The sequence below is a fragment of the Heteronotia binoei genome, chromosome 15 (assembly GCF_032191835.1).
Source record: "Heteronotia binoei isolate CCM8104 ecotype False Entrance Well chromosome 15, APGP_CSIRO_Hbin_v1, whole genome shotgun sequence".
Taxonomy (NCBI): Eukaryota; Metazoa; Chordata; class Lepidosauria; order Squamata; family Gekkonidae; genus Heteronotia; species Heteronotia binoei.
The window spans coordinates 11,633,093-11,647,061 of record NC_083237.1 but is presented as its reverse complement, the minus strand read 5'-3'; positions in this window follow the sequence as shown (position 1 = coordinate 11,647,061).

Here is a 13,969-nt window from a genome sequence, read left to right as displayed (position 1 = left end):
CCAATCCTCCTGGAGCTTACAGAGCTCTTAGTACAGGGCCTGCTGTAAGCTTCAGGAGGATTGGCTACATCAGGGGGTGTGGCCTGATATGCAAAGGAAGCTCCTGATTTTTTTTTTTTTTAAAGCCCTGCCATCGTCTCTACAGTCTGATTTCACAGACCGGTCTGTGGAGCGTCTCGGAGCCTTCCGAGGCTGAGGAATTAGATTCGAGTCGCAGCAGCACCTTAGAGAGCAGCCAAGACTTTCGGGAGATAATTTTTCGAGAGTCAAAGCTGCCTTCCTCTTCCTTGTATTTATTTATTCGTTTAATGAGATTTGTATCTTGCCTTCCCACCCACGCGGGCTCCGGGTGGGTCACAACAGCAAGAAAACAACAACAAAACCGGACGATCCCAAGGAATGGAAACAGACACGTGTTGAATGGCAGTGGACCGCCTTGGTTGGCAGAAACACAGCTTTGCCTTCGGTGGGGTCTAGAGGACCAGAATTCCTCCCGAGTTGTCATCTGCGGGGCTCTTTTTGTAGCAAGGTCTCCTTTGCATACTAGGGCACACCTCCCTGACTTAGCCAGTCCTCCAAGAGCTTACAGGGCTCTTCTTGCAGGGCCTACTGTAAGTTCCAGGAGGATTGGCTACATCAGGGAGGTGTGGCCTAATATGCAAAGGAGTTCCTGCTATGAAAAAAAATGCCCTGGTCATCTGGCCGCTGAAACAAAGCTCCCAGGTGGTGTTAGGTAGTAACGGCAGCATTTTTGGCTATTCACGGTGCTGAGTCTGGTGTACTGGCCGCGGGGTGAACGGCAATGTCGGCTGCCTGTTGGTCAAATGATGCTGGTCATCCCTTGCAGCAGGAGAGCCAGTTTGGCGTAGTGATTAAGTGTGCGGACTCTTATCTGGGAGAACCAGGTTTGATTCCCCACTCCTCCACTTGCAGCTGGTGGAATGGCCTTGGGTCAGCCATAGCTCTAATAGAGAGCCAGTTTGGTGTAGTGGTGAAGTGTGCGGACTCTTATCTGGGAGAACCAGGTTTGATTCCCTACTCCTCCCCTTGCACCTGCTGGAATGGCCTTGGGTCAGCCATAACTCTCTTATCTGGGAGAACCAGGTTGGATTCCCCGCTCCTCCACTTGCAGCTGCTGGAATGACCTTGGGTCAGCTGTAGCTCACTTCTGGGAGAACCGGGTTTGATTCCCCACTCCTCCACTTGCAGCTGCTGGAATGGCCTTGGGTCAGCCATAACTCTAATCGAGAGCCAGCTTGGTGTAGTGGTGAAGTGTGCGGACTCTTATCTGGGAGAACCGGGTTTGATTCCCCACTCCTCCACTTGCACCTGCTGGGATGGCCTCGGGTCAGCCATGGCTCTCACAAAAGTTGTCCTTGAAAGGACAGCTTCTGGGAGAGCTCTCTCAGCCCCGCCTGCCTCACAGGGTGTCTGTTGTGGGAGAAGAAGATAGAGATTGTAAGCCGCTTTGAGTCTCCGATTCAGTGAAAATGGCGGGGTATATATCTGCAGTCTTCCCAGATTTACTTCAGGGTGGGAAGGGAGGCAGAAGTCTCTGGGAAGGTGATATGTCGATCCTGGATATCTGAGGAAGTGCGCTTTGATTCTCAGAAGCTCAGACCCCGGAAATCCTGTTGGTCTCTCAGGTTCTACTACACTTGAATCTAGCCCTGCTACAGACCAACATGGCTCCCCTGCCAGCACTATCTTTTAAAATTGGGTGGTTTTAAACCCCTTGAAAATCCCATTTTGATCATCAGCAGACCATTTGGAGGCATCGGCATTCGTTTCCCTCGACTTTGGGGAACTTAAGAAGTGGTTTCATGACAGGAGAATATGCCTTCCTGGTGAAGGGGACGAAGTTCCCCGAGGTGGAGAATCCTTCCCCCTCTCATCTGTCGCTGCCGCCATCTAGTGGTAGCCAAACAAATCGCGTAGGCCTTAATCGGAGCAGAGTTTTGGCCCAGCCTTGGAATTCCCAGGGGCCGCCTAATCTCTATTGTGGTGCTCCCACCTCTCACCTACGAAATCCCGCCCCCCAAAGAATGCACATAATCTTTACAAAAACACCTGCTAGCCTCCATGTTATGCCACTCTGGCAGAAAACTCTCCCTGGATGTTTTCCTTCTTCCCTTTTCGATTGTCTCAGACAGAGATGTTTGTTTTCAGTTGGGCTTCTGAATTGTTCACCCCGCCGCACAAGGCCTTGGTCGAAGGGGGAAGAGACACATTGAATGAAAACACACAATATATATTTATACAATCTCACTGGGCCCCGTGGCCTGTTTGGTATGCCCGTCTATGTAGCTGCTCCTTGGTGCCATTTTTGACATACTCTTTTTAACAGAAATGCAAGAGACACTTCAGTGTGGTCTCCTCCCTTCCCCTTGTGGTGCTTTGTATAAAATTTAATTGGGTTTGTACTAACTTTTTTCTATGTTGAATAAAGAATACATGATGACTGTTCGATAAAGATCAAGGCTTTTTTTTTACCGGGAACACAGTTCCACCTGGCTTGACATCAGGGGGTGTGGCCTAATATGCAAATGATTCCTTGCTGAGCTTTCTCCAAAAAAAAGCCCTATGTGAAACAATGGTGATGTCAGGGGGTGTGGCCTAATATGCAAACGGATCCCTGCTGGGCTTCTTCTACAGAAAACTCCGATGTGAAACAACAGTGATGTCGGGGTGTGGCCTAATATGCAAACAAGTCCCTGCTGAGCTTTCTCGATGAAAAACAATGGTGATGTCAGGGGGTGTGGCCTAATATGCAAATGAATCCATGCTGAGCTTCCTCTTCCCCAAAAGCCCCATTTGAAACAATGGTGATGTCAGGGTGTGTGGCCTAATATGCAAATAAGTTCCTGCTGGGCTTTCTCTACAAAAAGCCCTATGTGAAACAACGGTGCTGTCAGGGGGTGTGGCCTAATGTGCAAATAAATCCCTGTGGGGCTTTCTCTACAAAATCCTATGTGAAACAATGGTGATGTCAGGGGGTGTGGCCTAATATGCAAATGAGTTCCTGCTGGGCTTTCTCTACAAAAAAGCCTTGATAATAATAATAGGATAATTTCTGTGTTGAGTCTGTGTTTGCTGTTTCTGATACCTTTTGATGGTCCAGACCCCAAAAGCCATGTCACCTTCAAGTAGAAAGACATATCCTTATGGAGGAAAGGTTCGTCAGTGGCTACTAGCCATGGCGTCTAAAGGGAACCTGCACGCCCAGAGGCAATGAGACTCTAAACCAATGCCAGGATACAACATCAGAGGCGAAGGCCTCGGTCTCTTATGTCCTGTTCGTTGGGCTTCCAGAGCAATTGTCTGTCTATTGCATGAGATAGATTGCTGGACTTGATGGACCACTGGTCTGATCCAGCAGGGCTCTTATTATGTTCTTAGAGCATCCAGCTCTCAGGATCAGACCTGACTTCAGGGTTTTAAACCTTGTTTTTGAGGAAGGAGGAGAATCTTTGGGTGGGAGCCCAGGATCAAAGCAGAACATGTGAGGCTTGGCTAAAGGACATGCATTATTCGCTGTGCCTTGCTCACGTCTTCCCACTTCCATCAGGCTCCTCCTGAAGCACCAGGCATACAAACTGGCTCTTTTCTTGAGAGGACAGGTGCCTTCAAATGCCCCTCCCCAAGAGCTATTTCTCTTTCCATCACTGCATCTTACAAGGCTCTGCAAGGTACTTCCCCTAATTCACAATCTATTTACTCTGCTCTGGTAAGACCTCGCCTGGAGTATTGTGTTCAGTTTTGGGCACCACATTTTAAGAAGGCTATAGACAAGCTGGAATGGGTCCAGAAGAGGGCGATGAAGATGGTGAGGGGTCTGGAGACCAAGACCTATGAGGAAAGGTTGAAGGAGCTGGGGATGTTTAGCCTGGAGAGGAGGTGGCTGAGAGGCGATAGGATCACCATCTACAAGTACTTGAAGGGCTGTCATATAGAGGATGGTGTGGAATTGTTTTCCGGAAGGTAGGACCAGAACCAATGGGTTGAAATTAAAAGTCCGGCTGGACATTAGGAAGAACTTCCTGACCGTTAGAGCGATTCCTCAGTGGAACAGGCTTCTTCCTCGGGAGGTGGTGGGCTCTCCTTCCTTGGAGGTTTTTAAACAGAGGCTAGATGGCCATCTGACAGCAATGAAGATCCTGTGAATTTAGGGGGAGGTGTTTGTGAGTTTCCTGCATGGTGCAGGGGGTTGGACTAGATGACCCTAGAGGTCCCTTCCAACTCTATGATTCCCTGCATCCCAAGACCTGTCAACTCTACCTGAAAACAATCATGGTAGCTTTGCTGCCATGCTGACCTGCAGGCAACCGACGTTCTTAAATTACACCACCAGTATAGGCATTGCATATACACCGCTTAAGTTTTATTTCTAGTCCACCTTTGTCAAGGCGGATTGCCCAAAGTACATTAATGCCACCAGCAGGACGGAGCATTCAACCAGCAGGATGTAGCGTAGACAATACGATAGTATTTGGAGTAAAAGAATCTGGAACCAAGCAGAAATCCAAAACAGAAAGGAAGCAAAGCATAAATATTCCGGGAGGTAGAACATCTCAAAGGTAGAACATCTTCTTGGGAGGTTTAATCCTTAGCATCTCCAGTTAAAGGACCAGGAAGTAAATGATGTGGAATATCTTTGCCTGAGACCCCAAAGAATACAAAGGATGGACCAACAGGCTGATTCAGTATAAGGCAGCTTCATGTGCAGTTCATGTGTTAACATGGCACATTAAACACTGCAAATTTCACATGGGGTTACAGCGACAGACAGCATGAGCTATGCACAGTGTAGAGAAAGTCCCTGACCTTTCACCCAAGTATCCATCAACGTCATCATGTTTATTGTACGGCCAAAAATGCTAACAAAAAACTCTGCAAGGATAAAGTTATGAATTAAAAGTAACACAGAATTTAAAATAAAATAATGTCAAGCATGGTGAAATTCCATTGTTAATTGATTGTTTTAGGGTCCTGCCTAAGCCTGGTCTGTGAAGTGTCGTGGAGGACCCAACCTGGTTAGCCTGTTATTCTTTCCCTTCCCCGTCTTGCTTTATGGCTTGTAATTAGAAGTAGTGAGAACTGAAACTAAGTAATCAGCACCTTCTCATACATTCCTCTAAGGGAGTATAGGCCATCTAGAGAAAGCAAGGACGAAGTCCTGATAACACTATGGGAACGTAGACATTTATGATAGTTTATGTGTGAATGCTACCCCGCAACCCCCTCCCTTGAAATCCTTTTGAAGTAAGCCTTAAAAGTATTGTATCAATGTATCAGTTTCATTACTCTCAAGAATCTGCTATACCAAAGTATCGGTCTATCAATAAACGTAGTCTTTGTATCAACTTCGACTCGTCATTGAACCCGCATGCTTGACAAATAGTCAATAATATAAATGGACAGAGGTGGAATTCTAGCAGGAGCTCCTGCTAGAACTCTGCTAGCCAATCCTCCAAGAGCTTACAAGGCTCTTTTTTTTTTGTAAGCTCTTAGAGGATTGGCTACATCAGGGGTGTGTGGCCTAATACGCAAAGGCACTCCCGCTAGAATCCCACCCCTGTAAGTGGGCAGCAATACAGTAGTATTTACATAACCCCAATAACAAAAGATTTAATAGGTCATTGCACAAAATTCTGCAACTGAGGCTGTAGTTGTTGGGATTCTGTCTTCTAGGAGTAGCCTAACATACTCCAAACTTGTCTTTCAGGGTGTTCTGTAGATCTACAGTCTATTAAATTGCACATGGAAAACAACAGAGGGAAGTGCAGGATACCTACACACCTCCAAGAGGGACAGAGAGGCAGCCCGCTCGACTATATATCTGGTGTCCATAGAGAACGAGAAAGTAGGGACTCTCCCCAAGTCAAGTCGGCACCCAAGCGTTTAGGTAAAGCTTTGTGGCTGTCGTGAAGCAGTGGTGCGATCCAGGCAATGTTTCACTCAAATCTTCCCCAGTTCTCCTTCCTGATACAGTCGTGCTCCTGGTTTTTTCTCACACATGTCCCATAATCCCCATAGGGCATTCTTGGGCAATCAAAGAGGACCGTCTTCCCATTCAAAGCACTACATGCAGTTGCCACCCAGCATGTCAGTGTGTCAACATTTGGATGCGTGTGAGTGTGTGTGGGGGTGCGGGGTGCGCATCTTTTCATTCTCAATCGTCTACTGCCATCGTGTGGCCATCCTCTGGTACCACAACATTTTTGTGGCTTCTCTTGAGTGTCTGGAGCAAGAGTGAGCGTATATGAACATATGTAGCTGCCTTATACTGAATCAAAGCCAGTATTGTCTTCTCAGACTGTCACGGCAGTGGTTCTCCAGGGTCTCACGCTGAGGTTTTTCATGCCTGTTTGCCTGGAGCCTTTTTAGTTGGAGATGCCGGGGACTGAACCTGGGACTTTCTGCTTACCAAGCAGATACTCCACCACTGAGCCATTGTCCCTTCCCTAAAAGGTAAAGGTAGTCCCCTGTGCAAGCGCCAGTCATTTCCAACTCTGGGGTGACTTCACATCATGATGTTTTAATGGCAGACATTTTACGGGGTGGTTTTGCCATTGCCTTCCCCAGCCATCTACACTTTCCCCCCAGCAAGCTGGGGACCTCAGAAGGAACCTTGAGCCAGCTACCTGAACCCAGCTTCTGCTGAGATTGAACTCAGGTCATGAGCAGAGAGCTTGAAATGCAGTACTGCAGCTTTACCACTCTGTGCCATGGATAGCCAAATTCCACCTGTCTGCTTTAGATTTTTTTGGGTTTTCTCATTTTTTGTGAGGGGAAAAATTCAAAACTTTGTCAAATCTTCGAGTTCAGCAAAATTCTCCCAGGGGCTTTGAACAATGGAGCCCCAGAAGCAAGTATTTTGGGGGGGGGGGGGTTGTAAGAAAGAAAGAGCACAATAAAATTTAGAGGCTTCGGAGCTCTGCTCCTGCCAAAAATGAGGCCCGCCTGGAATTGAAACTGTTTTCGAGGCTAGAGAGATTAGTTTCCTTGGACAAAAAGCTGCTCTGGAAAGTGGACTGTATAACCTCATACCCAATTGATTCCCCCCCCCCCTCAAACCCTTAAAATTATTCTGTTGCCCGTTACAAGATGTACAGAAAATCCTGCATAACGTTCATTCTTGGTCGTCAACTGCCATCTTGTGGCCATCTCTTGGTACCGCAAAACTCTCTTTCTTGACTTTTCTTGATCCTTCTGGGTGGCTAAAGAAAAAGGATCAGTTCTGGGATTCTGACAGGCTCTCTGGGATCGAATACAAAGCTTCCAAGCGACAAATTGGATATAGCAGTGCTTGGAATCACATTGACAATGACCAAGTATTTTATCCAGTATTTTCATGGCAAGTATATTGTTGAACAAACCAGAGACTTGGGTCTGAAAGGCGGTTTCTGTTGACTCCGCTCCCCGACACATGGACATCATAATTATTATTTCCTATGGAAGGAAGGAATTGAAAAGGTGTGCCGTCCCTTTAAATGTGATGGCCAGAACTCCCTTTGGAGTTCAACAATGCTTGTCACAGCCTTGATCTTGGCTCCACCCCCAAAGTCTCCTGGCTCCACCCCCAAAGTCCCCAGATATTTCTTGAATTGGACCTGGCAACCCTACTCTGAAGACTCCATCTCATAGAAGTCAGAACACTCCTAGTCCCTATGTCTGCTTCAACCGACTGAGCAGCTCTTTCAACCTGGTCGTTGCTACTAACAATGCTGAGATCTTTGCAGCTGAACCTGGTTCATCTCCATGAGGGTTTCAGAGCTTGGGTGGGCCCAGTGAGATTGGTTCCGCTTCCTGAGCCCCACTGCAGGCAGCTGCTTCAGTCCACAGGCCTGAGGAGGTCAGAACTGAGCCCTCCTCAGCGGTTCTGTGATGCTGTCGGGGCATTGTGAGGTCAGGGCCCTGTCAGAGTTCCCTCCCAGCCTCAGAACCCAGCAGCCTCATTCCTCAGGGTTGGGCCTCAGGGAAGCCTCAGCCCCGACCAGCGCGTGGGGTGGGGGCGTGATGGGGAGTGGGCCTTCCAGAGGAAGGCCCAGCTGGCTGAGTCACTCCCGGGCGAGGAAGCCAGTGAAACGAATCTGGCCCTTTAACTGCTGCAGGGCAAGGATCTGTGTGGTGAGTGTGGTGGGCGGAGGAGAGGAAGGAGGACATTCCGTAGGGCTACCAGCCTCCAGGTGAGGCCTGGAGATCTCCCGCTTTTCCAAATGTTCTCCAGCCAGCAGAGATAGCTCCCCTGGAGAAAAATGGCTGTTTTGAAGGCTGGACTTAGGCTTGCCAATCCTCAGGTCCCAGCGGGGGTTCTTACGCTTTCCCAGTCTCCTTCCCGCCCCCAGTCAGCTGGCCGGTAAGGGGAAGCCCCGCCCCCAAAGCCACCATGTGACTTTCCCCCTTTGGAGGCTCCAGTCTCCAATTGGAAAGACTTCCTCTTGGAATGGGGTGTTTGTGTTACTTGGAAGAAGTTGGCTGCAACTCGTGAGTAGAAAGGCCAAGCCCTCACTTCAGAGTCTCCAGAAAACCGGGGGGGGGGGGGGAGGAAGGTCTGCTGAGCACTTCATTATTCCCTATGTGGAGATCGATTCTCATAGGGTATAATGGGGAATTGATCTGGAGGTTTTGGTGGCTCTGGGGGAGCTGTTTTTTGAGGGAGAGGCACCAAATTTTCAGTATAGTATCTAGTGCCTCTCTCCAAAGTACACCCAAGTTTCAAAAAGATTGGACCAGGGGGTCCAATTCTATGAGCCCCAAAAGAAGGTGCCCCTATTCTTCGTTATTTCCTATGGAAGGAAGACATTTAAAAAGGTGTGCCGTCCAACTAAATGTGATGGCCAGAACTCCCTTGGAGTTCAATGATGCTTGTCACACCCTTGTTCCTGGCTCCACCCCCAAAGTCCCCAGATATTTCTTGAATTGGACTTGGCAACCCTAGCTGGACTTTATGGCATTGTCCTGTGCCGGGGCTAGTGTTGCCACTCCCCAGTTAGGGGCAGGGGATCCCCTGGTTTGGAGGCCCTCCCCTCACTTTGGGGTCATCAGAAAGTGGAGGAGGGGAGGGAAATGTCTCCTGGGCATTGGTGGGGTTGGGTTTTTTTAGGTAGAGGCATCACATTTTCAGCCTAGCATTCAGTGCCTCTCCTCAACACAACCTCCAAATTTCAAAAAAGATTGGACTAGGGCAGGGGTGTCGAACTCTGGAGGGCCAGGATTTGACCTTGTCAGTCTGGGCCATTTGTGTCATAAAATGTAATGCCAGGTAGGAGAGATATAAACTTTATAAAGGACACAGACAAACACACACACTCAGCCTAATCCACCTCGCTGGCTTGTTGAGCCTCAGCCAACAGAAGGAAGAGAGGCTTGGCTCAATAGCTCGGCCATGCAACTGAGAGAGCCTGGCAAAGGTAGCTCTCCTTCCCTCCAGTTCCCCCTCAAGGTTGGAGCTTTGCTCTTTAGCTTCTGTGCAATTCAACAAGCCTGGAAAAGCAAGTTGTGATGCGGAAGGAAGCAAGAGAGGGAGAACGAAGCAGATAACAGTGAGTTGCTCACAGGCCTGATAGGAGCCCCCCAGGGGCCTGAGTCGGCCCTTGGGCTGCATATTTGACACCCATGGACTAGGGGATCCAATTCTATCCTTCATTATGCCAAATGGAGGGAAGGAATTTAAAAGGTGTGTGGTCTCTTTAAATGTGATTGCCAGAACTCCCTTCAAAGTTCAATCGTGCTTGTCACACCCTTGCCCCTGGCTCCACCCCCACCATCTCCTGGCTCCACCCCCAATGTCCCCAGATATTTCTTGAGTTGGACCTGGCAACCCTAGCTGGGGCCCTCCTTTCCCCAAAACCCAATGACATTTCAGGGAGCTTTTGTCTCTCAAAAGTTTATACCCCAAATGGTGATTTGCCTGTGTAAATGCTGGAATTTATTTCCTTACAATGCTATGAGCCTTGGTTCTAGAGACATAATCACATGGTTAAAGAAGAAGACGTTCAAAACATGCAAGGACAGGAATCTGGGAAGCATATTACCATGTTACTGAATGTATTCACATGGATAATCAACAGAAAAGCAACCTTTGATTCATTCTTAAGAACATAAGAGAAGCCATGTTGGATCAGGCCAATGGCCCATCCAGTCCAACACTCTGTATCACACAGTGGCCAATATACACATACACACACACACACTGTGGCTAATAGCCACTGATGGACCTCTGCTCCATATTTTTATCCGATCCCCTCTTGAAGCTGGCTATGCTTGTAGCCGCCACCACCTCCTGTGGCAGCGAATTCCACATGTGAATCACCCTTTGGGTGAAGAAGTACTTCCTTTTATCCATTCTAACCTGGCCGCTCAGCAATTTCATTGAATGTCCATGAGTTCTTGTATTGTGAGAAAGGGAGAAAAGAACTTCTTTCTCTACTTTTTCCATCCCATGCATAATCTTGTAAACCTCTATCATGTCACCCCGCAGTCGACGTTTCTCCAAGCTAAAGAGCCCCAAGCGTTTTAACCTTTCTTCATAGGGAAAGCGTTCCAACCCTTTCATCATTCTAGTTGGCCTTTTCTGCACTTTTTCCAATGCTATAATATCCTTTTTGAGGTGCGGCGACCAGAATTCTTTTAAGACAGTCTATGTTTAATTCAAGGACTGCGGTCTCTGTTGGTTGAGTATACTGCAAACCCAGCATGTTGGACCCAGAAGTAATCGTTGTTCAAAACCTGGCAAACTTTGGATGTTGAACTTAGGAGTAACTGTTGTTTAAAAGCTGACTGCGGTGCTTTATCTTTAAACGCCGCGAACGTATATCCTCAGTACGCCGCAGGGTGTGGTTAAGCACGGATGGAATGTTCGTGGAAGGAGTGTAATTTCTATATTAAGCTGTGGTTTACTGGTTGCAATTATTGTTGACAAAGCATATGTAATGTACAATTAGCACCAAATTGTTTTAATTGTTGGACGGTTTAAGGTTTTCATTAGTTAATGCTTCCTGTATGTCAATGTTTTCCTGTTGTAAGCCACCTTGAACCTGCTTCAGCGGGGAGGGCGGGATATAAATCCAATAAAATAAATGAATGAATCGGGGCTCTTTAGCTTGGAGAAACGTGGACTGCGGGGTGACATGATAGAGGTTTACAAGATTATGCATGGGATGGAGAAGGCAGAGAAAGAAGTCCTTTTCTCCCTGTCTCACAATACAAGAACTCGTGGGCATTCGATGAAATTGCTGAGCAGTCGGGTTAAAATGGATAAAAGGAAGTCCTTCTTCACCCAAAGGGTGATTAACATGTGGAATTCACTGCCACAGGAGGTGGTGGTGGCTACAAGCATAGACAGCTTCAAGAGGGGGTTAGATAAAAATATGGAACAGAGGTTCATCAGTGGCTGTTAGCCACAGTGTGTATATATGCATGTGTGCAAGCGGACTCAGGGTGGCTCCCAACATTTGTTTACACGATTTAAAACAATAAGTCAATAACATCTATAAAACATTAATACAATTAAAATTTAAAAACTATTTCACAGTGCTGTTCCATTACTATGTTGGCGGTTCTGTTTTTCAGATGGTTGGTCACCGGAAACTCTAGCTGATGTCCAGTGGCAGCTCTCTCTTAGTTTAAGCATCAAAGGCCTGTCGAAACAATTCGGTTTTACAGGCCCTGCGGAATGTAGGAAGGTCCCGCAGGGCCCTTATGGCCTCCGGGAGAGCGTTCCATAACTCTGGTGCTGCCACCGAGAAGTCCCTGGCTCGTGTCAAACGCAACCTGGCCTCCTTTGGTCCAGGGGTGGACAGCAGATTTTTTGTCCCTGAACGTAGTGCTCTCTGGGGGATATATGGGGAAAGGCGGTCCCGCAGATAGACAGGTCCCTGACCATAAAGGGCTTTAAAGGTCAATACCAACACCTTGAAACGGACTTGGAACACAATAGGTAGCCAGTGCAGCTCTTTCAGCACTGGCTGAATGTGCTCCCATCGAGGGAGCCTCATTAAAAGCCGTGCCGCAGCATTCTGCACTAGCTGTAGTTTCTAAGTCAGCGTCAAGGGTAGCCCCATGTAGAGAGCATTACAGTGATCTATTCTTGAGGTGACCATAGCATGGATCACCATTGCTAAGTCGTTGTGCTCCAGAAAAGGAGCCAACTGCCGCACCCGCTAGAGATGAAAAAAGGCGGCTCTAATAGTGGCTGCTACCTGGGCCATTGGCCTGATCCAACATGGCTTCTCTTATGTTCTTATGTGACACAGAGTGTTGGACTGGATGGGCCACTGGGCTGATCCAACATGGCTTCTCTTATGTTCTTATGTGACACAGAGTGTTGGACTGGATGGGCCACTGGCCTGATCCAACATGGTTTCTCTGATGTTCTTATGTGAAACAGAAAGTTGGACTGGATGGGCCATCGGCCTGATCCAACATGGCTTCTCTTATGTTCTTATGTGACACAGAGTGTTGGACTGGATGGGCCACTGGGCTGATCCAACATGGCTTCTCTGATGTTCTTATGTGACACAGAGTGTTGGACTGGATGGGCCATTGGCCTGATCCAACATGGCTTCTCTTATGTTCTTATGTGACACAGAGTGTTGGACTGGATGGGCCATTGGCCTGATCCAACATGGCTTCTCTTATGTTCTTATGTGACACAGAGTGTTGGACTGGATGGGCCACTGGGCTGATCCAACATGGCTTCTCTTATGTTCTTATGTGACACAGAGTGTTGGACTGGATGGGCCATTGGCCTGATCCAACATGGCTTCTCTTATGTTCTTATGTGACACAGAGTGTTGGACTGGATGGGCCACTGGCCTGATCCAACATGGCTTCTCTGATGTTCTTATGTGAAACAGAATGTTGGACTGGATGGGCCACTGGCCTGATCCAACATGGCTTCTCTTATGTTCTTATGTGACACAGAGTGTTGGACTGGATGGGCCACTGGGCTGATCCAACATGGCTTCTCTGATGTTCTTATGTGACACAGAGTGTTCGACTGGATGGGCCATTGGCCTGATGCAACATGGCTTCTCTTATGTTCTTATGTGACACAGAGTGTTGGACTGGATGGGCCATTGGCCTGATCCAACATGGCTTCTCTTATGTTCTTATGTGACACAGAGTGTTGGACTGGATGGGCCACTGGGCTGATCCAACATGGCTTCTCTTATGTTCTTATGTGACACAGAGTGTTGGACTGGATGGGCCATTGGCCTGATCCAACATGGCTTCTCTTATGTTCTTATGTGACACAGAGTGTTGGACTGGATGGGCCACTGGCCTGATCCAACATGGCTTCTCTGATGTTCTTATGTGAAACAGAATGTTGGACTGGATGGGCCACTGGCCTGATCCAACATGGCTTCTCTTATGTTCTTATGTGACACAGAGTGTTGGACTGGATGGGCCACTGGGCTGATCCAACATGGCTTCTCTGATGTTCTTATGTGACACAGAGTGTTCGACTGGATGGGCCATTGGCCTGATGCAACATGGCTTCTCTTATGTTCTTATGTGACACAGAGTGTTGGACTGGATGGGCCATTGGCCTGATCCAACATGGCTTCTCTTATGTTCTTATGTGACACAGAGTGTTGGACTGGATGGGCCACTGGCCTGATCCAACATGGCTTCTCTGATGTTCTTATGTGAAACAGAATGTTGGACTGGATGGGCCACTGGCCTGATCCAACATGGCTTCTCTTATGTTCTTATGTGACACAGAGTGTTGGACTGGATGGGCCACTGGGCTGATCCAACATGGCTTCTCTGATGTTCTTATGTGACACAGAGTGTTCGACTGGATGGGCCATTGGCCTGATGCAACATGGCTTCTCTTATGTTCTTATGTGACACAGAGTGTTGGACTGGATGGGCCATTGGCCTGATCCAACATGGATTCTCTTATGTTCTTATGTGACACAGAGTGTTGGACTGGATGGGCCATTGGCCTGATCCAACA